The 23,502-nt window shown below is 43.8% G+C and overlaps 1 protein-coding gene across 1 annotated transcript in view; it reads right to left on the bottom strand.

Annotated features, from left to right (window-relative positions):
* The window catches only part of ELK3 (ETS transcription factor ELK3), a 68,398-nt gene extending 45,219 nt beyond the window's left edge, over window positions 1-23,179 (bottom strand). The window contains exon 1 of the mRNA XM_082665907.1: window positions 22,779-23,179. The gene's annotated coding sequence lies outside the window, so the exon portion shown is untranslated. The remainder of the gene's footprint in view (window positions 1-22,778) is intronic.
* Between the last annotated feature and the right edge of the window lie 323 nt (window positions 23,180-23,502).

The following is a 23,502-nucleotide window of genomic DNA, read 5'->3' as shown; positions in this document are numbered from 1 at the left end:
AAGACTATCATCAAAAAATGAAAGCACATTACCAGATATACACTACTATATATAAAATAGATAAATAACAAAGACCTACTGTATAACACAGGGAACTATATTCAATATCTTGTAATATGTAAATTGATACAGCCACTATGGAGAACAGTATGGAGGTTCCTTAAAAAACTACAAATAGAACTACCATACGACCCAGCAATCCCACTACTGGGCATATACCCCGAGAAAACCATAATTCAAAAAGAGTCATGTACCACAATGTTCACTGCAGCTCTATTTACAATAGCCAGGACATGGAAGCAACCTAAGTGTCCATCGACAGATGAATGGATAAAGAAGATGTGGCACATATATACAATGGAATGTTCCTCAGCCATAAAAAGAAATGAAACTGAGTTATTTGTAGTGAGGTGGATGGACCCAGAGTCTGTCATACAGAGTGAAGTAAGTCAGAAAGAGAAAAACAAATACCGTATGCTAACACATATGTATGGAATCTAAAAAAAAGGTTCTGAAGAACCTAGGGGCAGGAGAGGAATGAAGACGCAGACGTAGAGAATGGACTTGAGGACACGGGGAGGGGAAAGGGTAAGCTGGGATGAAGTGAGACAGTGGCATGGACATATATACACTACCAAATGTACAATAGATAGCTAGTGGGAAGCAGCCACATAGCACAGGGAGATCAGCTCAGTGCTTTGTGACCACCTAGAGGGGTGGGATAGGGAGGGTGGGAGGGAGACGCAAGAGGGAGGGGATATGGGGATGTATGTATATGTATAGCTGATTCACTTTGTTGTACAGCAGAAACACACCACTGTAAAGCAATTATACTCCAATAAAGATGTTAAAAAATATACCTTGTAATAACCTACAATGGGAAAGAATCTGAAAAAGAATAAATATATATATAACTGAATCACTTTGCTGTACACCTGAAACTAACACAACACTGTTAATCAACTATACTTCAATTTTTTAAAAAATGGAAGAACAGATTTTAAAAAAAATTCTGGCAGAAAATTCAGATCCCTGATTACATATTTGCTGCCTTCAGCTCAAGAAACACTGGTTTAAAATGCTTAGCCTGAGGCCTCCAAGTTGCTGTGACCCCAGCAAAGATGGCCCTTGAGTGCTCACACTTCCCTTGGAGCTAGTTCTGTCCCCATCTATCTTGTGCCCCTGGAGCGGGGAAGGGAGTCAAGTAGATGAGAACTGTTGGGTCAGAAAGAAGAAAGAGAAGTGTTCTAAAACGACAACCCAAGGGATAGCCATGACAACACTGCTTATGAAGATGGAGCCCACCTGGGTCCATTCCCTGGGCTGGTCGTGGTGGAGGTGGTCCAAGTGTACAGCTTGTCCACTGGCACAGAGCTGGAGGGACACTTAGGCAGACTCTGAGCGGTTACTTTCCACCCTCGTCTGTGTTTTCAACTCCTTGTTTTTAAAGAATGCAAATAGTATCATTGATTCATCCTTTAATTTCTGGATGGAGGTTCAAAGAAAAGGATGCTATAGACTGTATATACTGATTACTCTCGTCATCGCTGGTGCACCTCTTGGCCCATATGAGAGCCGTCAGGCCACGTGGCCCTATCACAGCCTTGGCATCTCCCTCGGGTCAAGGGTACCAGCCACCAATGCTCTGGGCACGCTAACTAGCTAAAGCCAGGCAGACTTCCACTGAGGGTGGTGGTGGGAAGCTGAACCCTCCACTCCTCAGGAGCAGAAACAGGGCCAACGCTCGTGAAACAGGGTGGGAACAGTAAAATGCAGTCACCAACCTCGTGCTAAGTCAGGTGCCTCAAACAATAAGTACAAAGTGCAGGACAGACAAGATCAAAAGGTCCTCCCAAATGGACATAATTTACACTCACACATTCATGTGAACACACTCATCTCAGGGGTCCTTACAGCACTTTATCATAGTCTGTCCTCCAGTGTTATCATTCATTCATTAATCTGTCTGTTCCGATTATAAGAGCCTTCTCTTGGTTTTCTCTGTACATGTTGGGTATTATCTATTAAGCCTTTACCATATACCAAGCACTTTGCATTATCTCACTGAATTCCCACAACAGCCCTCTGAGTTAAATAAAATTACTGTTCCCTCCTTGCAGATGAGGAAATTGAGGCCCAACTGTGGAGGAGCACAGTCTACTCTCTGTGTGGCCAACATCAGTGCAAACTGTTGGTCACCAGTCCATGATAAGTTAAGTATAGGAATTGAGAGTAAATATTTAGAGACTTCACTGCCATTTGTCATTGTCACCACATCCAAATATGTGATCAGTAGGCTTGTCTGGTCAGCACAAACTATGGAATAGTCAGAAACATGAAGAAGGACAATGCTAAAATGTGTGACGTTCAAGGTTAGTTTTTCAACTGTAACCCCAAAGTGTATACAAATCTAGAATTCATGGGTTTCATTAAAAGATGATTTAACTGTAACTGTATTACGTTACAGGATAAACTGTCGGAACTGGCAACTAATGAAGGAATGAAGATGGAGTTTAAAATTCAGCAAACTTGCTGCATTTTAGATGAAAGTTCAAAAACGAATATCCTGAGTTTGCCGAAATGGGTTTAAAAATCTCTTCTTTCTGTCTGGTCAACATACCTCTGTGAGATGGGCTTCTCTCAAGTGTAATTAAAACAGAACACAGAAACAGTTTATATACCTTGTGTCCTGAAAATAGCACTGTTTATCCAACCTAGATTAATTAGGCAACCTAAACACTTTCCTACATGAAAAGCGAAGTATTCATAAGCATGGTGTTCCTTTAAAGTGTGCTTATAGGCATTTAATACAGGGAATCTCTATTTCACTTATGACTTTTTCCTTTGGCTAAAATTACAGAACGACAAGTTATCAGTATGAATAGTGATCTTCTATATAACTGCCTTTATATGCATTTTCACTGAATATGTAGCTTTTATTTATTTATTTATATTTTTTGCGGTACACGGGCCTCACTGTTGTGGCCTCTCCCGTTGCGGAGTACAGGCTCCAGACGCGCAGGCTCAGCGGCCATGGCTCACGGGCCCAGCCGCTCTGCGGCATGTGGGATCTTCCCGGACCGGGGCACGAACCCGTGTCCCCCCAGTCGGCAGGCTGCACCACCAGGGAAGCCCCGAATATGTAGCTTTTTGTAATTATTTCCCCAATTATGTTTATTCTTATTTACTGAAATATAATCTTACGTCTGCCTAATCTATAATAAAAACTAGGGGCTTGTATTTTGGTATCTTTGTTTTTAATTTTATTTTCCTAGTAATTTATTTTTATGGTATCCAAAATTATCAGTCCACAATGTACTGGAAATTTAAAACACCGGTCTTTCTCCACAGATGGTTTGAAAAGCACTGCTCTTGAATGTTGACTCCACGAGTCCCAAACTTTGTTTTGCTTGCTGACGCAGCCCTAACTCTTAGATCACTGCCGGGTCATAGTAGGTGCTCAAGAAACATCTGTCGAATAAATGAATGAATAAAACTGAGGTTAGTATAGGCCACAGCCCATGCCCTTAGCCACTCTGTTATACCGCCTCCTACCAAGGGTATAGAGGTCACATCAGGATCAGGATTAGGGTCAGACTAGCTAGAGAAGGCTTTCTAGAAGAGTCAGCTTGAGCACAGCCTTAAACAAAAGGTGAGGAAAATTTGAAAAGGGTGAGAGTATTTGATCAAACCCTCTCCTTCAAAAGCTGAAAGCTAGAGTTACGGAATGCTGCTGTCCAGAGAGCAAGCCCAGAATTTCTCCCCTTTCCTTGCTAACATTTAGCTTCTGTTGGGTCCTAAAAACCAGGTTCTGGTACAGATTTACAATTCACTGAGTTGTGTCCTCAGGAGTGAGTCTTGGGTAGGAGAGCATTTGAGGTTCTGCAGGCCAGAAGGCAAGAGAAGAATATTCTCCCACCTTAAAAAAGAAAAGGGTGAGAGGACAGAGGCAGATGTTCCCCGCAGTGGGCAGGGCAGGGGTGGGGGGCAGCAATGGCAAAGGCGAAAGCAAGGCTCAGTGTAGGGGCCTGGATGAAACGGCTCTGCGATCTACCCAGAGACAACCTCCAGCTTGTCCCCGAAAAACAAAGGCCACCCTAGATGCACAGAGAACAAACTAGTAGCTACCAGGAGGGAGGGGGAAGCGGGGAAGGACAAGATACGGGTACAAACTACTGTGCATAATAAATAAGCGTGGGGCAGAGACAAGATGGCAAAGTAGAAGGATGTGAGCACACCCCCCTCACGAAAACACCAAAATCACAACTAACTGCTGAACAACCATCGACAGAATAAATAAGCTACAAGGAACAGCACAGGGAATATAGCCAATGTTTTATAATAACTATAAATGGGGTTTATAATATAATAGCCAATGTTTTATAATAACTATAAATGGGGTTTAATCTATAAAATTTGGAATCACTCTGTTGTACACTGGAAACTAATATTGTAAATCAACTCTACCTCAATTAAAACAACAACGACGACTAAGTCCAGAGGTTACTGTGCTCCTTCAAAATCCACCAAGCCTCCAGCAGCGGCCAGGCTGCCAGGAGAGTTAGCCCTGCCCCATGACCGCCAGCATCACCACCTTGTCACCCTGCAGCCAGGAGGGCTCCCAGTGGAGCTGATGGTAGATCCTAATGCCCCAGGGACCACCACCTTGCACAAGTCTAGGGGCCCCAGGGATTTTGTATTTATAACTTGGTGGGGGCCTGTACAAAGAGGATTTCCCCAAATTGTTTAAGCTTCAGCCCCACCCCCCGACACCTAGACCTGCCCCGGCCCCTTCTCGGGCCGCCTCCTCCCTCATAGAAGTTGCTTTCCTCTCCTTGGAGGCAGGCATTCTATCTGCCACAAGGTGGCGCCAGACATCATAACGTGAGACGGGACTGCACAGAGCATGTACGCAAAGCGTGAGGTTTTTGCTTCCATTCTTAGAAGCTGAAAAGCCCACTTATTTGCTCTTCTTTATATCCGTGGCAACCTAACACTTCTCTTTGCATGTTTCTGGTTTCATTTTTTAAGTTACACTGAGGTGGGGCCTGAGGGGGGTCAGATTATCTTTATAAATCCTACATATTGTGGGAACTAGAGAAACTAGCCAACTTAAAAACACCAATTAGTCAGAAACGAGAGAGCCCAAGGAAAGGAGAAAAACTCCTGTGTAAGAAATAAACAAAGTAGGTGCTCCAAGTTCATGTCTTTTTACTTGTTAAAAACTGCACGGTTACAGAAGTGAATATGGATTTGAACACTTAGTACTGAAAATTCTCTGAAGTCCAATTCCTCTGTCCAGAGCAACATCTATTGAGAGTTTCTGTATTGTTATGTTATCAGCGTCCAAGAGAAACGTCAGGAACCATCGCACTCCCGATGCAGGGGGCCCAGGTTCGATCCCTGGTCAGGGAACTAGATGCCCCATGCCTCAGCGAAGATGCCGCGTGCCGCAACTAAGACCTGAAGCAGCCAAATAAATAAATAAAGATTTTTTTAAAAACAAACACCTGTACTTAAGGCAAGGAATTGGAAAACAACAATTTGTACTATTGGTGGTCTGCGATAACTCAGCACAGAATAATTTTAGGGCACCAAGTCAATAAGGATTAATATTTGGTAACTAAGCAGCACAAACTGAAGTCTTTTTTGTTATTTTTGAGAAGGTGAAACTAAGATTATTAACATTTTCAGAAGACATCTTAATTATTGTCAAACACTGCATGCAAAAAAAAATGCTAATCGGTGAGGCCAAGTTCATGTCCCTCAAAGCTCTCTTATCTATTAAAAAATGTTTATATTCTCATTCATTCTGTGAATATCTACAGATTGTCCATGCTTTGAAGAGCAGAGTGAACAGGAAAAGAGGGAAAGCAGCCATCGCTCAGCCTACTTTTTTACCCTTTAGAGTTCACAATGTTTTTCAAATCCGGTTATTCAAATAACTCCTCTATCTGAGGACAGAGAAAGATTTTTCCGGGGAAATCACTGATAGCCACTGTAATAACAACATCTGCCCTTTACTGTGTGATCCACCCCTCCTTCCTTCTGAAACTCTGTTGTCTGTGGGTAAATGAGAAGCAGTTCAACTGGTTTGTTGGAGACTTTTACATGGGTGAATTTCCTTTGGAAAAGTAACTGGATGGCCACATTAACGCCAGCTGGGAAAGTGCATTCCAGCCATTCTACTTCCTCCCACATCTGTATAGGCAGGCCATTTCCCCCCACCCCATGATTGCACATCCAGCCCTATCTTATCCCACATTTTCAGGCTAGGCCCACATGCAGATGGGAAAGGGCCTCTTCTCACTCTAGGCTGCCTCACATGGATACCCCTTGGGTCCCTAACTTGGCAATATCCCAAAACTTCCTAATGTTCCTGGTACTGAGTTTGCGCTTCCTGGGCCAGAAGAAGAGGTGGTGATCGGTCCACGGGGTTAAAAAAAATAATAAATGGTTGTCCCAGAAGCACCCACCTATTTCTCTGCACCTGAAAGAAACAAGTCGATTTGAAAGAGATAGTGTATGGGAGCAGCTGGGCACAGTGCCCTGTACATTGTGAGCCTTCAACAAGGCTTAGATGCTGCCCGCATCTGTGCCTTCTATGAAGCTTTCAACAAGGCTCCCACAGATGGAGCTATTTCTTGTTAGCCATCATTCCATCAGCGTCACCCAGCAATTCCAACACAGCACCTGGCAAACCACAGGCATTCAATAAAAAAGTGTGCCGTGAATCTCAAGTTCTTGGGATCTCGATTTCTTGTAACATCTGACTTCAGAGACTTCTATCACATGCTAAAGAGCCCAGACACAGTAGAATTTTATTCTTCTCTTTTTTTCCTTGGGAGAAAGATGGACTTGTCCACTTCTCCATCATCTCTCCACATGGCTTACAATCAGGTAGCCACACAAATAGTGTACGACCTGTAGTCCTCCACATATGTACACATCTCCATTTAATCTCTTCCTTGAAAGCATCAGACATAATTTTATTAAGCAGTTAAAGGAACACAAGCCTGCTAGATCAAAGCGGCCAACTGGTCACCCAGCTTTCCCAAAGTGGGGCTGTAGTTCATTACAGCCAGTCAGTTACTCGCATCCACCTCCCCTGTATGTCAACATGCCCGGGAAACAGACTCAGAAGCTCTGGGCACTGCAGGGAAAATCTTTCCAGGTATTAAAAAAGCAGATGTCTTGAAAGATGATTAGAACTGTAAAAAATCAGAGGTTCCTACAACCTGAGACAGACCCCAGGTGCCCCCATGGAGTCTCACAGAGAAGTACAAGCTCTGCTGACAATGGTTTTTCTTTAAACAGATGGGCTGCTCCTTCCCAGACATTTTTGGACTAAACCCGAACCTTCACTTTCTTTGCAATTGTTTTTGTTGTCTGTGTTGTTTGTGAGGATCTTAATTCTGGCTTGAAGCACGTCCCCTTTCAGCTCTCATACTTGGTAACATTTGGCTTCCTCTTCTGCAGGTTGTAGGCAGGAAACTGGAAAATGGGCCACAGGAAACCTGGCCTCCTACATCTGTCCCACTTTGTAATTGCAGCTCTGGTTTCATTTTGCCTTGTGTGTCAGCTCTGTTTTAACCCTCAACACGACGGCCAAACTCTGCTTTCTGTAAGAACACTGCTACTCTTATTGCCCAAGGAAACTCACTGAGACTTTTTTTCTTCCCCAGAGTAATTAACCATATGAATTCAACGTGGAAAAAAATACTGAACGAATTCTCCTAACAGTAGTCATTTGGATCAAAAGAGTATGGAGGGCTTCCCTGGTGGCGCAGTGCTTGAGAGTCCGCCTGCCGATGCAGGGGACACGGGTTCGTGCCCCGGTCCGGGAAGATCCCACATGCCGCGGAGTGGCTGCGCCCATGAGCCATGGCCGCTGAGCCTGCGCGTCCGGAGCCTGTGCTCCGCAACGGGAGAGGCCACAGCAGTGAGAGGCCCGCGTATCTCAAAAAAAAAAAAAAGAGTATGGAGCTAGAAAGCTGATACATTCAATGAGATAAAACTACTAATAAGTCCCCAGTGAAAATTCAAGACTGCTTCATAATACTGCACACAGAAGTTATATCAGTATGATTATTAGTGGTCCAAGGCTGCCAGACAAATTTTGACTTTTGAGGCTTTGATAAATAACATATGAAAATAAAATATAATCATTCTTCATTATAATCTCTCTCATTATGATGCTATTTCAAATTATGTTTCTTAACCATATCACCAACTATTAGGTTCAACCATATGAAATTTTTTTTATGGGTCAAAAACAGTCAAATACCAGCAGTCTCATACGGTCAACCTAAAGCATATAATTACACCCAGAGAACACACACACACACACACACACACACACACACACACACACACACACACACTCATCCCCAGGGCAGTATCTTCTTCCTGTGTTTGGTCCATGGACCCTTTCTGAGACTAACATTCTCTAGTAGAGAAAAAAAGATATATTTAAATCCTAAAGGTAATTTATAAATCTCAAAGAGTTCCATTCTAAGGGAAATGTTAGCTATATCGTCCCCCACCAGTCAATACTGAGTGTCCATGGAATTCTCAAGAATAGGGCTCCTACCAAAAAATATCCATTACTTACTTAAATAGGAGCTTTTCTTTTTTAACGCTAACATTTGATGAGCATTTACTATGTACCAGGCATTGTGTTGAGCACTTGATACACGTTATCTGAATCTGATACTGCATGACTTAACAAGGTAGAATAAGACGCTCTGGCCACGGGAGTATTTTGGGAAAACAGAGACTTGTATACAGGGCACGTGGCTCCAAAGTCCAGCTTCTTAATCACCACACGTAGTTTCCCCAGCAGAGGCTTCATTTCTTATATGCGCATCTCACTGCTACTAAGAGAAAAGTCCCATTTTAACACAGAGGGCGATACAACATTCCTATGAGAAATCAAATCAGGAAGTTTTCTTGTTCATCTCTGGCTTGCCTCAGCTGTGACTCCAGTTGTTCCAACTGGTTCTGTTTTTAAGAAAATTTGAACCCATCCCACCTTTACTTTTTTTAAAAACCCGGTTCCCCTTTAAAAAGATCTGCTATTGGTTTAAATACATAGCTGTGTCATCCAATGCTAAATAATCGAGGTTGCCTCTTGATGAAGACAGGAGGTGAGGAGCTGTGCCTTCTGTAACCTAGCTCCTTCTCAACAGGAAAGACTCATCCTCTTGTTCGGTGTGTGCACACTGTATGGTGGAACAAGAGGAAGAAAGTGGAAAATGAAAGGTAGGTGATGTCGCCGGCCCCGGAGTGGGGCCCCAAACCTGCGTGCATTTCACGTAACAATGACACGTACCATGAGAAACACTGCACTGCGAACGGGGACAGGATGGGGATCCCACTGAAACAACAAGACTGATGGGACTTGGTAAGCACCCAGCAGGGGCTAAAAATTTTTCCTTTAGAAACAAACACCTCTGGGGAAGCCCTCTTTCAGGTTCTAAGAAAGCCATATTTGGGATTTCATGGCATCCCATGACACGCACATAAAATTTAAAAAGGTGTTTTGCATTCAGTAAAACTTACTTAAGATCTTGCTAACTGTTCTTGAATTTGAGCTTCAATTTAATGAGCTCCCTAATTTCCAGTGGGTATTTCCCCACACACACTAACCTCTGATTCTTATATTTCATAGGCCTTTGAATGGAAAATTTTTTACCTAAATTTTTGTACTGTTAATGTTAATAAAATTCGATCCTGTGTGCAAGGGGAAACATTGGAAGTCAGAACATATAAATTCTCATCGTAGCCATGACCTTAAAGAGTTGCATGGGGCTTCCCTGGTGGCGCAGTGGTTGAGAGTCCGCCTGCCGATGCAGGGGACACGGGTTCGTGACCCGGTCGGGGAAGATCCCACATGCCGCAGAGCGGCTGGGCCCGTGAGCCATGGCCGCTGAGCCTGCGCATCCAGAGCCCGCAACGGGAGAGGCCACAACAGTGAGAGGCCCACGTACCGCGGGGGGCGGGGGGGGGGGGGAGAGTTGCATGACCTCAGGCAGGGATGTTAACTTCTGTTTCAACTTCTTAAGCAAGGCCAACCCTATCCCCCCTCCATACATGAAGGTCAGCAAACTAAAAGACTTTTTACAATTAAGAGTATTTCAAAAGTAAAAATCTAAGATATCCTTTTGATCAATACATCGCGTAAGGGATCTTCAAAATAAAAATGGAATAATGCCTCCAGCTTCAAACAAAGCCTTCACAGAGAGATTTTTTAACTCTGTGGTTGCCTTCACATCAGAAAATGTTTATTTGCTCACTTTGTTTAGTTTTACAAAAATCGAAAAGAAAGGAAATCTTCCATGCCACTTCTACTAGAATGAAACCATAACCTTTCAGATAAACTTGAAACCTTTTCTGTGCTAAATAATAAGCTGGAGAAGGCCACAAGTATATACCCAGTGCGGTAAGAACACGTCTGCATGACACAAAATGATGGTAGTTTTTCCACATCCAGAAACTGAAGCATTTCCTGCCAGAGCATCCTCCAAGCTCTTCTATTGTGTGGAAACTGTAAAATCTTTCTAAATCAGGACTTCCTCCTATTATGCTTTGGAGGCGTCTTTCTGGGAAGGGTAGATCCAAGGCAAAAGGTAGGAATTCCTGCAGCACCACCCAGTGGAAACATTAGAAAAAAAAAAAGCAAGATAAAACACGTTTAATAAAAGAAAATTCACGTCCTAAGCTCTGCTAATTAAAAATCTGGACAGTGCGCTTTTTCCTTCAATGGCAACCAGCAATAGGTTTTGCTTCACAATAGTGCCCTTTTTCCTCGGTGCCGTTCCTTAAACGCCAACCACACAAATGATCGTCAACATCACATCTGCCTTGTCTCGCTCACATGTGTGCACACACACTGGGCCAGGGAGGAAGGAGTTCCGGGTGGGGTCAGGTGTGGCCCGAGACACCATCCCTTCCTCTCAGAAGGATGCCCCAGGGACCGTGGGGACCGGGAAATCTGCACAGCTGTGCTCAGCGTCCCAGTCCAGCTGCAGCGTCGGTCATTTCCTGGCAGAAAGGTAAGATCTGCGCATCTTTCCCTTTCCCTGGTCTGAATACACCTGGTCTGAGCCACCTCCAACACCTGCAGGCACTTCTACCTACCTCCCTCAGTCCCCCCAGAGGGAAAGGCTCAGAGCCTTTCCTCCCCCTGTGGCCCTTATCTCTGGTCCCCCCGCAGCTCTCTCCATGGTGACCATCGCTTCTGCTCCCTTGTCCGACCAAAGCCTCCCACAGGTCGTTTCAGTCTCTGTCTACTTCACTTATGCCCTCATCAGAACACGTCTCTTCACCAGCGGCTGCGTCTCACACACGCACGACACATCAGGCTACTGATCTTGGGAACGGGATCGGAGCAATAGGAAACCCCGACCATCTCCCTCCAGCTTTCCTTCCCAGAGAGCCCTGGCAGCAGCCAGGAGAGGGAGAGAGCTGTCGTCGTCTTCCCGGAGAAACTGAGAACTCTCTCGTCTTCTCTACAGAATTTAAAATAATAAAGTATCATTTCTTCAATCACGTCTGGATGCTTAAGTCACTAAAGAAAATGGTCCCTAACATCAGCACTCCTGGGAAAGCTATCTTTCCCTCTTCCTGGAATAAGTCCACCGAAACCATTTTACATGTCTTTTAAAAATAGAAAATGATACTAGTTAGTGGATCTTGATATTGTTTAGAAATATATGACCTGTGTTAAAACGTTACAATAGAGCATATTTGAACTGGTAGTTTGCAAATGGCTAATAGTATTATAAACCTTTTTTCCCCCTTTTCTGAAGTGTAACAGTTCACAAAATGTGCTGGTTTCTGGAAATGTCAAGATTTGGAAAATACTGACATTAGCTAGTCTTCGAGCCCCACTATATATAGTACTGTTGCAAAAATGTTACGAGTTACTGATATTTGTGTGACACCTTCTTTAGGGATTTTGGAGAAGCACTAAGGCTGCCTTCCAGGGGTGGTTACCTAAGCAAAGAACTGCACTCTTCCAGATCCTGTGGTCACTTTAGCATCACCGCTTTTCTTCGGTGCTCTTCTCGGCAAAACTCTTGCATGGTTTACAAAATGCAAATGCTAGGCCTCCACATTTATACATAAATCTGGTATGATAATATATTCACGTTGGAAGGGATCTATAAAAAACAGTGACTCTGCAGCCTTCAAAATATCATCACCTGCTCATGTGGTGGACATCTGTGGGGGATTGTAGCTGCATCTAAAGTCATGAAGGTAGACTCTCCCTTCTGTAGCTTTACTGTCTCCATATACATATCTCTCTCCCACATTTTTGTACAGGCATCAAGTTTAGCTACATATAACAAGTACGGTGCCAAAATGCAGTTTTTTCTAAATTTAAATAACTGCTAATAAAGTTCTTTTTAACGTGAAGCAAAACTACAATGGGGTTAAGTTAAAACAGCAAGCAAGAGGCATCTTGTTTTTCACAGAACGTCCATTTAAAATCTAGCCTGACTTGTAGACAAACTACAGTAAGTGGAACACATTTAAAATATCTTGCTGTTTCTGTTGAGCACAATTGTTTGTAAAAAAAAAAAAAACTGTTGCAAAAATAGACAGTGAGTGATTTCAAAACTAAACAATCTCCTCCAATACATTACACTTAAAACTTGTTGATTAACCCCCAGACTGCAATGGATACGTGAACAAAATAACATTGAAACTGTCATCAAGTGGAAGACCGAGAGTTCATCCTTTCGTGTCAGGTTGATGTTGTGCACGCACATTTCCTTCAAGAAGTCAACAAAAGCATCCCACAGAGAAGAATGGCTGTTGGTGGCATCAGCGTCCAGCATCAGATATGTACCTAAAGCCCCCTCCCAGCCCTTAATTCCCATTCAGGAATCTGCCCTCCACTAAGTTGGCTTCAGCCCTTTTTTTAAATGTCACATACAACTTGTTCCTCTGCTTACTCTTCCAGTAATTGTTCCACGTGAAAATATTAACTGTACAAAACAAATGCCAGCTTCCGCTTTAGATGATCTTTCCCCTTTGCTCAAGAAAATCACCCTTTCTGTATTTTAATCATCCGGTACATGTACGATCTTCTACATCAAGGTCTCAAAGTTTCTACTTTCCTAAAGACAAATTGGTAGGTCTTAATATTTAGGTTCAAAAAAAAAACACAAAACAAAAACAAAGGATGTGGCAAAGCCTAGAGGAAGATGCCGTTCTTGTGGTTCAGCTCTGATTTAAATCAAAGCAGGGCAATGCTCTTGAGAGTGAGACACGGAGCTTTTGAGAGCCCAAGTACTCTTGGGTCATTTTGTTTGATTCAAGACATCTTTTAACATCATATACTTTGGTGATCAAAGTAATTCACTTTAAGAAGTTGTTGGGGACTTCCCTGGTGGTCCAGTGGTTAAGACTCCACGCTCCCAGTGTAGCGGGGCACGGGTTCAATCCCTGGTCGGGGAACTAAGATCCCACATGCTGCGCAGTGTGGTCAAAAAATAAATAAAATAAACAGTAAAACAGGAGAAGAGATCATTTTTTTTTTAAAGTACATTGAAAAACTGTTAACTCTCTTCAGAAGTACTCAATGTCATAAACGCAGAATTGAGAATTAGGGCTAAAGAGCCTAAAGAAGTGAACGAAGCAAAGTTAGGAATGCTGAGCGGCTGGCTGAGCGATGCTTCTGGTTTTGCTTCGACTATCAGAGGTGAAGTGGGCCCATCAGCAGGCATTCCTCCGTCCTCTATAGGCTCAGCACAGATGTGACAGCATCTCTCTCTCTGCCTGGGGTTTAATCAGTTCCAACCCTGTCTCAGAATGTCACTTGGAGAATGTGGAGATGTTTGTTCTAAAATGTTTTTAAAAAGAAAAACACAAAACAAACAAAAAAACCCAGCCATGCTCTACTACCCAACACCCTCTGGTCTAAATGGTCAGTAACTGGAGCTTGAAAAACAGGCAGGAACATTAGCGAAAATAACTTCCCCACAACACTCATGAATTCTAGATTCCAGAGGATTTCAAAACGCAAGACCATACAAGAAGATGAAGGAGCCGCCTCCACATACAGTCTTCAAATACTACTAAACGGTTTGGTCCCTTCCTATATGTTCTGTATGGGGTTTGCTGAAATGATGAGGCATCTGAGCTTTCTCCTCTCCTGAAAACTGTAACAAAAATCCAAGTTCTGTCTTGAGTTCTCACAATGAAATAATGATTCTTTGGGATGGAGAGCTTTAGCAAACATTCCTTTATGCTCTAATCCTCTGTACAGAAGTGGGGCATGAATCTTACATGAGAGGGCTGACTCTACAGAGAAGGAACAAAAACTGAGATCACATACTGTCCCATTCTCTCAGACTCATGCATTCCTCTTGTAGCTACATGTGTGGAGGCACACCCAAATACACAGACACACACACTCCTCGTCTGCCAATGCTTATCTCCAACAACCAATGGCTTATGTTTTAGCCTCTAAATGCAAACCTTCCAAACTCCAGTAAGGGGATAGGGGGGAAGTTACATTTCCAGTTCACTGAGTATTAACCAGAGATGTATTCTTCTTAACTACTAGTGCTAGGAAATTGTTCTCACATCTACAGCCCTTCCCCTTGCCTAATAGAGCTAACAGAGCATCCTGATCATTCTGGGCCCCAGGATCACCATTCTGAAAATGATGAGAACTTACAGGTGGAGACAACGCAGGAATCCCTGCAGTTAATTCCTACGGACAGACCCTACAGTTACCCAGGAGCACATCCTGGAATAAATTCTAGGGCTTATTCTGTTGTGGTGATGGTGGTTGTCTTAATCTCTCTTCTGACAATTAAGTGCAGGGAGAAAAAAAATCTGCTTAATTACACATTATGGTTAATCAAGGTTTGACTATCAACAAACCACTCCTTGGCAAAACCCAGCTGAAATTAACAGCAGATCTAGCCCTCGACCAAAAACAATTTAGGTATTTAATCATTCATCCTTTCATCACCACACAGGCAGTGTCATTATTTTAAAACTCGATCAGAAATGTCATTTATTAATTATAAAAGGTTATGGACAAAAGCTACACACACAGGTTTTAGTATAAGTGAGGAAGCAGTTTTAACAGTGAATATTATTATGGAACTCAGTCCAAGGGATCTATGAAAATGTGGTCAACTGAAGTCTTGATAAAGGACTACGATCCTTGCTGTAGAACGATTAATTTTAACATGGAAAGAACTGTACATTGAGGTTCTTTCAGGCAGTACTATCCTATAAATTACCCAACTGCTAACCAACCATTCTAAGTATAACACTGATATCAACAATAGGGCTAAAGTTTGTCCTCTCAGATGTTAACACACCTGATCTCTGTACATTCACTTTTCCTACAAATCTGGACAAAAATTCTGGAAAATGATATATCCTCTATACAGGATCTTCTTGGCTGTCTCTTTGGTTTAACCAAGAAATATGCTTCTTATTAATTCAAATAATTGACTGTCTAGGAAAGAGTTGGATTTAGGCATAGCAATAAAGTGCTTTATCAATTCCACTGGCAAAATGCAAGGAGAGGAGCTATGGTGACAAAGTTTTCCCCCTTCAGATTGCTTTTAACTCAACGAATGCCAGGTATTGTACAAAGGGCTGGGATAAACACAAGGATGAGAATAGCAGATGAAGCCCAGAGGGAGCTTACAGACTGATGGGCAAGACAGATGGGAAACACATCTTGATACATACACGCACAGATATCCCTCAGTTTCCGAATCTAATGAATTCCAGGGTTTGGACAGTGACTCCAGATAGCAAAGGGTAGCCTGCTATCAAATCTACTTGGTTCCTGAGTTCTGCATAAGGAATATTAATGAATAATGAGAAACACCAGCCCTATCTCCAGATATATGTATCTGAAACTGGTACCTATGCTTGGATAGTAAGAATCTGCAGAGGGAGAATTCAGGTAACATGGAAACCTGTAAATAAAGCCTGTGGCAAGGACTCCGAAGGCCAGGGATGGATGACTGGGGAGATCTAACCTGGAGGACCAGCAAAGGCTTCCCCTGGGAAGAGATGGTTGAGCTGAGACCTGACAGATGATTACACACTGGCTCGAAAGTGGAGTGAGAGAAATCGATGGGAGTGGAGGACCTGGAGGGAATTCCCAGAAGAGAGAACAGCACTTAGAAGGGCCCAGTGGCCAGGGGGCACATTACACATTTGAGGAATTGAGGAAAGGCCAGTGTAGTTGGCCTAAATCACAGCATGCTGCTTACATTAAGATTTTTGGTCTCTATCCCAGCTGAAGCCACTGGGAGATTGTAAGCAGAGGAGCGAAAAGGTCGGATCTGCTCTAGCTTGTGGGTGGAGAAGGGACCAGAGGGAGGGGGTGAGGGGAAATGTGGACCCCTCAGATCCAGCGTTGGAAGATGGACAGCATTTTCAAAGACTATCAGGAGGAAAGAGTAGGGACCTGACCTGGTGATCAAAATCCTGGGGCCTGCTCAGCACCCAACCTGGAGACAGTCGCTGTCTCTGCCCAGTCACTGCCCTAGAACGAGGCAGTCGTCTTTAGAAATGAGTGGTGCCTGTCACAAACCTCAAAAAGAGGAGGAAAGGAAGCACTGCAGCTAATGCTGACCTTCCCTCAGGTGTTCCTTATTCAATAAGGGGCCGACATGGGATTGAAGGGGAAACTTAAGGGGAATCCCTTTTTCTACCCCAAAAGAGTTTTTAAAAATTGCTGTATATGTCTCAAAGTCAGCTTTTGGGGGATGACAGCAAACATTCGCTCTACACTTTCACAACTCCTAGAAGAATCCAAGTTCTTTATTCTAGAACAGAGCATAGACGAATAGGGCTTTGGGATGCAAGGGATCGTCCCTACCTCTCTACTCCAGCCACTTTGCCCTCCAGCCAGGGAAACTGAGGTCCAGGGACATTAAGTGATATCCTCTAAACACAATTGGTTTTAAGGGAATCTACGTTTTCCCCGCAGCATACATATTACTTTTGGTTAGTGTAAGTGATATTAAATAGTGTAGAAAGGATTTTTCCTCTTATTGGATGATGAGGAAATCCACACTTTCTGATGATCTATTTTTAACCAAGTAGATTAAATAAAAATACTGCAGTATCTTATCCAGCTGCTCTGGGGTATAATAACATGGTAGAGTCATGGAATTGCCATAATACAATTAAAAATAGCCAGGGAATGTTTTGGGGTGATGGAAGTATTCTCTACTTAGAGGTAGGGGGTGGGGATTACATAGGTGTATACAATAACATTTAAGATCTGGGCAGTTTCATGTACATAAGTTATACAACAGTGAAAGAAAGTAAAAGACATCAAGAGTCTCAGATTCATTCTATTGTTTGGAGTAAATGACCCCTAACCTCACCAAACAGTGTAAGAGAAGGTATCAGATACATGTGTTTTATACCTACTCCATCACTCCCATATTTATACCTGGAACATTAGGAATTGTTCTTAGGTATGGTAGCTTTAAAAAGACTTAGGATACTGTGTGCTTTAAAACTTCTTTTTAAAGCATGTATGTGAGTAAATTCATTTTAGTCCGAATTCAGATCAGAATATATTAGTATAACCATCATCTTAATTTCTTTAAAAATATGCAAATAACTCTCACAGCCAATTATAAAATAACCCCATTTAATTCCTAATTTAATAATTACTTTCCAGCAACTGTAAATTAAAACACATAAAGTGGTGAGTAATTCCTAGTGGCAAATCAACCAAGTTACAACTTACTGAAATGATCAATTCAAAGTTTATTTTTAAACTGCTGACATATATGTAAGTTTCCAGTAATGGATGAAAGGCCATTTTCATTTCGGTTGTGGGTAGGGATAATGGGGAGTCAAATTTCTGCTTAAAAGACTGAAGGCCCTTAGGATTTGTTAACAGTGCACCCCAGACATAGAAAACAAACTTATGGTTACCAAAGGGGAAAGGGGAGGGGGAAGGGATAAATTAGAAGGTTGGGATTAACATATTACATGCTACTATATATAAATAGATAACCAACAAGGACCTACTGTATAGCACAGGGAACTATACTCAACATTTTGTAATAACCTATAAGGGAAAAGAATCTGCAAAAGAATTTATATAGGTATATATACGTGTAACTGAATCACTGAGCTGTATACCTAAAATTAGCATGATACTGTAAATCAACTATACCTTAATAAAAAATAAAACAAAAACAGTGTGCGCGCACGCACACCCCCACTCTGATAATTCAATTTACTGGGGCTGTACTATAAGTGGCAAAACTGGAGTTTTCATGTTCTCACTGCCACGGTTTCAACCAAAAAGCTACATGATCTCTGTTCAAACTGGCCATGGGCAATAGTACTCTTGAACTGAAAATCTACTTAAAATACCAATTTCAAAGTTTGGAAACTTTACTGATATAAAGTGAAACAGTAATAAGTAAGAGTCACCAAGTGTGCAAGAGGCACCTTCCTCCCTCCTTTATAGTTAGAGAAGTTCAAGGTGTATTTTTGGTCTAACCTAGTTTCTCTGTTTTCATCACTCAACATTCTACTTTGATGTGTCGCACCCTGGACTTCCTTTTACTACATCTTGATATTCTACTGCAAATCATGACTCATCCTTAAATCATAGAGAAACTCATCAAAATCCCAAACTGCACAGCACATATGAATTCAGTCTTTCAAGAGGGCAGCATTCTTAGAACGTTACTTGGAGCCACAGAGACAAAAACACTGAACAAGTTCATATAGAAATTATGTCAATCCACTGTTGAGTCAGCACATTTATTAGATCAATAAATACGAGCTCTATGTGTGGTAATTTTGGTCTTAGTACCAGTTATTAAACGGTGTTACATGATACGTTAACTGAAAATAAGCTACAAAACAGAAAATATAGTGTGACTCCAATTAAAAATTTTATGTGTGCATGTGCAGCTGTGTGTATATGTATTTTAAAAGACCAGAAAAATATACACCAAAATGTTAACAGAGGGATTATGGGAGATGTTTTTTTTTTCTTTGTGGTTTTCTGCATCTTCCTAAGATAGTTCATATTAATATTTTTTATAACAGAAAAAAACAACTAAACTTTAGAAAATATTGCTATACTAATGTAATCTCAAATATGTCATCAATCTACAAAGGCAAAGGGGAATTACGGATAAATAATAAAACATAAAATACTCTTGCCTTAAACATACAGAAAAATTTGCCATGAGTGGAGTCCTTCATATAAGTGACCAGGACCGCTCATCTATATGTGCAGGTACTGGCCCTTAGGGGCAGAAGCCAGCTGCCTAGAGCCAGGTCACAGCCAGAATAAAAGAAATGGGTTCTCTGTCCAAAGTTTAATGAGGAACCCCAGGTCTAGGAAACATGAAAACGGCTGAATCATTCCCTGGGACTGGAAGGGAGTAAAGCCGTTAATTAGTAAGCAGTAATTCACCATCAGCGAAAAAAGACTTTACTCCAGGAAGTCACATCCTTAGATAATATTTTTAAAGTGTTTTGGGTTTGTTTTGTCTTAGGTAATGTTTTGCAACCATATTGGTTTTTTGAATCCTATAGATACATAATTGGGTAGCACAGGGCGCACAAAATCCGATACGTGAATTGGAATATTTTAATTTATATGCACTACCTGGAAGCCCTTTAAAATCGATTTCAGGAAAAGTCCTAAAAAGTTATTACAAATATAAATTTCAATATATGATCTCAGGGTTATTGTACATTACCAGGTTTTAATTAGTAAATTTTTTTTAAATAAGAAAAAGAGGAAGGCTTTAATAAATGTTTAGCAAACTTCAAAATTCAAATGGGGCTGCTCTCCCCCACATGGGCTATTGCCATTCTGGTCTAAAAAGCATTAGTACCAAGTGAGTGAGGTTCAGAGATGGTCTCATTCAGCTCACAAAGGTACACCATCACACTGTCATTATTTACATGTCATTCCACACATATTACTGACCGAAAAGAGAGAAAATTCATGCACACTGTGTTATTCACATGGCAGAAAAGTGCCAGTGATGACTTTTAAATGTTCTATTCCTTGAATGAATGCATATCAAAGTTGTCATCACCATTAATGTAAACAAGAGTTTCTCAATCTGGGTACTCCTGACATTTTGGGCTAGAAAGTTCTTTGTGGGCATTGCTGGATGTTTAGCAGTATCCCTGACCTCTACTCACTAGATGCCAGTAGAACCCCCTCTGATTATAACAACCAAAATGTCCCCAGATACTGCCAGAAGTCCCTTGGGGAGCAGAATTACTCCCAGTTGAGAACTATTGCTATAAATGAACATTATTCATTCCAAATAATAACTTATTGGAATGAAGAACTCTAATTATCCCCTTTTTATTTTGAAGGAAATGTAGTCTTGAAAGGGGAATACTTAACAACCTTCATCCTTAAGGAATAGTCATGCAAAGTGATGTTGGCTTTGGAAAGCTTTTTTCCTTATCTATTTAATGTAAGTTCTGTTATCCTACTCACAGCTTTCAATGCAACAATTTATTGAGCATCTACTCTGCACCAGATGCGGTGTTAGGCACATCCTGTACTCACGTCCACTGACTCACACCCTGCTCGGGCTGTTTGGGTTGTTTTTAGGACATGCTTTGCCACCAGAAAAGAAACACGGACACTTTAAAAAACCCTCAAGAGAGCAGAGTGTCCTTGTCAATAAAGGAGCCCCACAGTTCCAATCAGGTTCCTTAAAATTCTTACCCTTTTTAGTAATTCTACACATTTCCAACATTTAAAGGTTTAAAAAAAAAAAAAAGGCCACAAGGCCTTTGCTATATTTGGCATAGAATGACCATCAGGGGTCTTTGCAGGCAGGATCATTACTGGAAACTCCAAAAACAATTAGGGACAGTCTTCTTAACTGTCTGACCCACGTGCCCTCCTAACACAATTTGTAATTTTATAATCCCCATAAATTGAAACTCATAACTGACCTTTCCCAAATAAGTGTGTGTCACAGAGAGACAGAAGAAAAGGGAGAGAGATCGGAGGGTATTTTGTTTGGCAGTAGGGCTCAGAAATCAATTTGAGCTCATTAATAGATGCCCGGAACATGCTTGGTTTCTCGTCACCTCCGCCCTCCCCCGCCAGGAGTGAAGCACAGACGTGAGAGGATGGGTGTGTTTGAGGTGCTTGAGCAATAGAAAACACACACACACACACACACACACACACACACACACACACACCTGGGAGAGAAAAACCTGTAAGTTCGAAATCCAAAATGGCCAAAATGACTTCAAAGTTTTCAAGATGCTGCCCTGAAAAGGTTCGTTGGGCGGCTGCCCCTCTAAGTAAATAAAGCCGTAACTTGTCTCCCTCTCCAGCGCAGGGCTCCCCCGGCTGACAGTGGCTGCACAAAACCCCTCCTGTGCCGAGCAGCGGAAACTCCTAATGAGATTAGTTGGTGTGTGTGCAGACATTACTTAGCAATGACTACAGGGGCTCTCTCTTCCTGCAGCAGCCAGTGGAAAATTCAGGGAACTTTTTCCCCCGCAGCAGCAGAATCCCTTTAACCCTCTTCCCCAGCCAACTCCAAAAACAACTCAGCCTCCCCCAGCGTCCCCCCTCCTGGCCGGGGTGCTGGGGGGAGTTAAAGACCCGCCAGGGACTTCCAAAAGCGGGAGAGTGGGAGGGGGCCGGCGGGGAAGGGGCGGGTGACCCCTCGAACACTACAAAGGAAACTGTAAAAGGCACAAATACATAAACCTGAGAAGGAGCAAACCACAGTTTCTTTGTGAGCTCCTCTAGTGAGTCATTTTCAAGATGCTGTCTGCTGCCAGTTTCAAAGCGGAAGCGCATGGCAATTAGTCTTGCCGTTTCCAGACAAGCCAGAAACTCTCCCGACACTCGTTTCTTTTTTTTTTTTCCTTCTAAAAAGCCCCTTTTGCAGTTTCTGAAATAACATTTCTTTCTCCCACCTCCATCCGCCGCCTAACTGCAGCTTGTCCTCAGGACGATTCGGTTCAGAAAACGTAACAAAACCGAGACCTCTAATTTTTTTTTTTTTTTTTTAGCCCTCCAAAATTGTAATTCCTCCCCCCAAAAGTTACGGAAGCATTACAGGCCAACGTTCAGATGCAAGCAGAAGAGCCCCATCCCAAAGTGCTGGGGGCTCCAAGACTACCTCCTGCCCGGTCCTCCTCCAAAACCATGTCCAGTAATGACTCCACCGGCTTTTAAAGGTCCGGCTGGGCGTGCGCCTGGGGCGGGGACCCGGGCGGGGGTCACCTGCCGAGCGAGAGGGGACGCGGCCCCCAGCCCCGCGGCTCGGCTCCCCACGCCCTCCGCTTCCCTCTCCACCCCTGTCCTCTCCCTGAATTCGACCGTCGGTGCCCACTGCCACCCCGAGGAGAGCCACAGCCCCGGCTAGGTCAGCGGTGGTCCAGCCTCCAGGCACGCAGCCCGCTCCAGTCACCGTTCCTCCCAGAGGGACCCCAAGTCTCACCGCCGCCCGCTCCCCCGCGCGCCCCCTCCTCCCGGCTCACAGCGCAGCCCAGGGCGGGGTGTGCCATCGCCCGGTGGCCGCAGCCCCCGGGCCGGCGCGCGGACCCGGCGCAGTAGCATCCCAGCTGCGCCCACTCCCCGCGGCCGCCCCCAGCCCCGGGCCTGCAGCCTCCGACGCGGTGCCCACCCGCCCCACCCCCACCAAGCCAGAGAGAAGAAAGAAAGAAAAAACCAAGCCCCACGAAACTTTGCAACTGTCCGAGCAACAGGCACGGACCCTACTACATACCCAGATGCGGGGGAGTTTTCAAGATCCTTCTTCGGGGGAATTTCTAGGAGGAACCGGGCGAAAGTCCCCGACTTTCCATGCTGACAGGCGTCTGCAGACGGTCTGTTGCTCTTGTAATGAGATCCTGATTTTTTCCCCCTTTTTTTTCTTTCTCTCGCTCCTCTTTTTTTTTTTTTTTTTTCCTCTGGTGTGTGTGAGAGCAGGAAGTTGGAGCAGTCAGGCCGAGCCGGCTCACTTCCTTTACTGCATTATTCCCCAGGCGGTGTGCAGTCTGTGTAAACAGGCTTTTCCGCCCCGCGCCGCGCGCCCCGGCCGCGGCTGTGCGCCGGGGCTGGCCGCCGAGGCCCGCGCATACTCCGCCGCCTGGGGCCCCGCACCGTGCCCCCGCCCGCCGCGCTCCACGCTTCCTGCTCGGCCACCCCCGGGGAGGAGCCTCCGGACCCCGGGCGACTCCGCGTGGCCGCAGCCCCTCCCCACGGGGGGGGCGGGCAGCTCGGCCAGAAACGCAGAGAAGCCGCCACCGGCGCGCCGAGGGGCTGAGCTTGGGTTGTGGCGAGACGGGGGATCCCTCTTCTTCCCCCGGGGGTCCCTGTGCTGGGGACCGCCCTGGGCCCAGCAGTAGGGTCTTGCCCTGCTCGGTCGGTCGGTCTGGGCGGGGAGGCCCGAAGTGGGGAGGCCGCTGGACTCGCTGTTTTCTGTCAGCTGGGATGGAAGAGTTGTAGGG

Source organism: Grampus griseus (assembly GCF_964374135.1).
Source record: "Grampus griseus genome assembly, chromosome: 11".
Taxonomy (NCBI): domain Eukaryota; kingdom Metazoa; phylum Chordata; class Mammalia; order Artiodactyla; family Delphinidae; genus Grampus; species Grampus griseus.
Note: the sequence above shows the minus strand (reverse complement) of the source record. Positions and strands in the feature narration are given on the sequence as shown.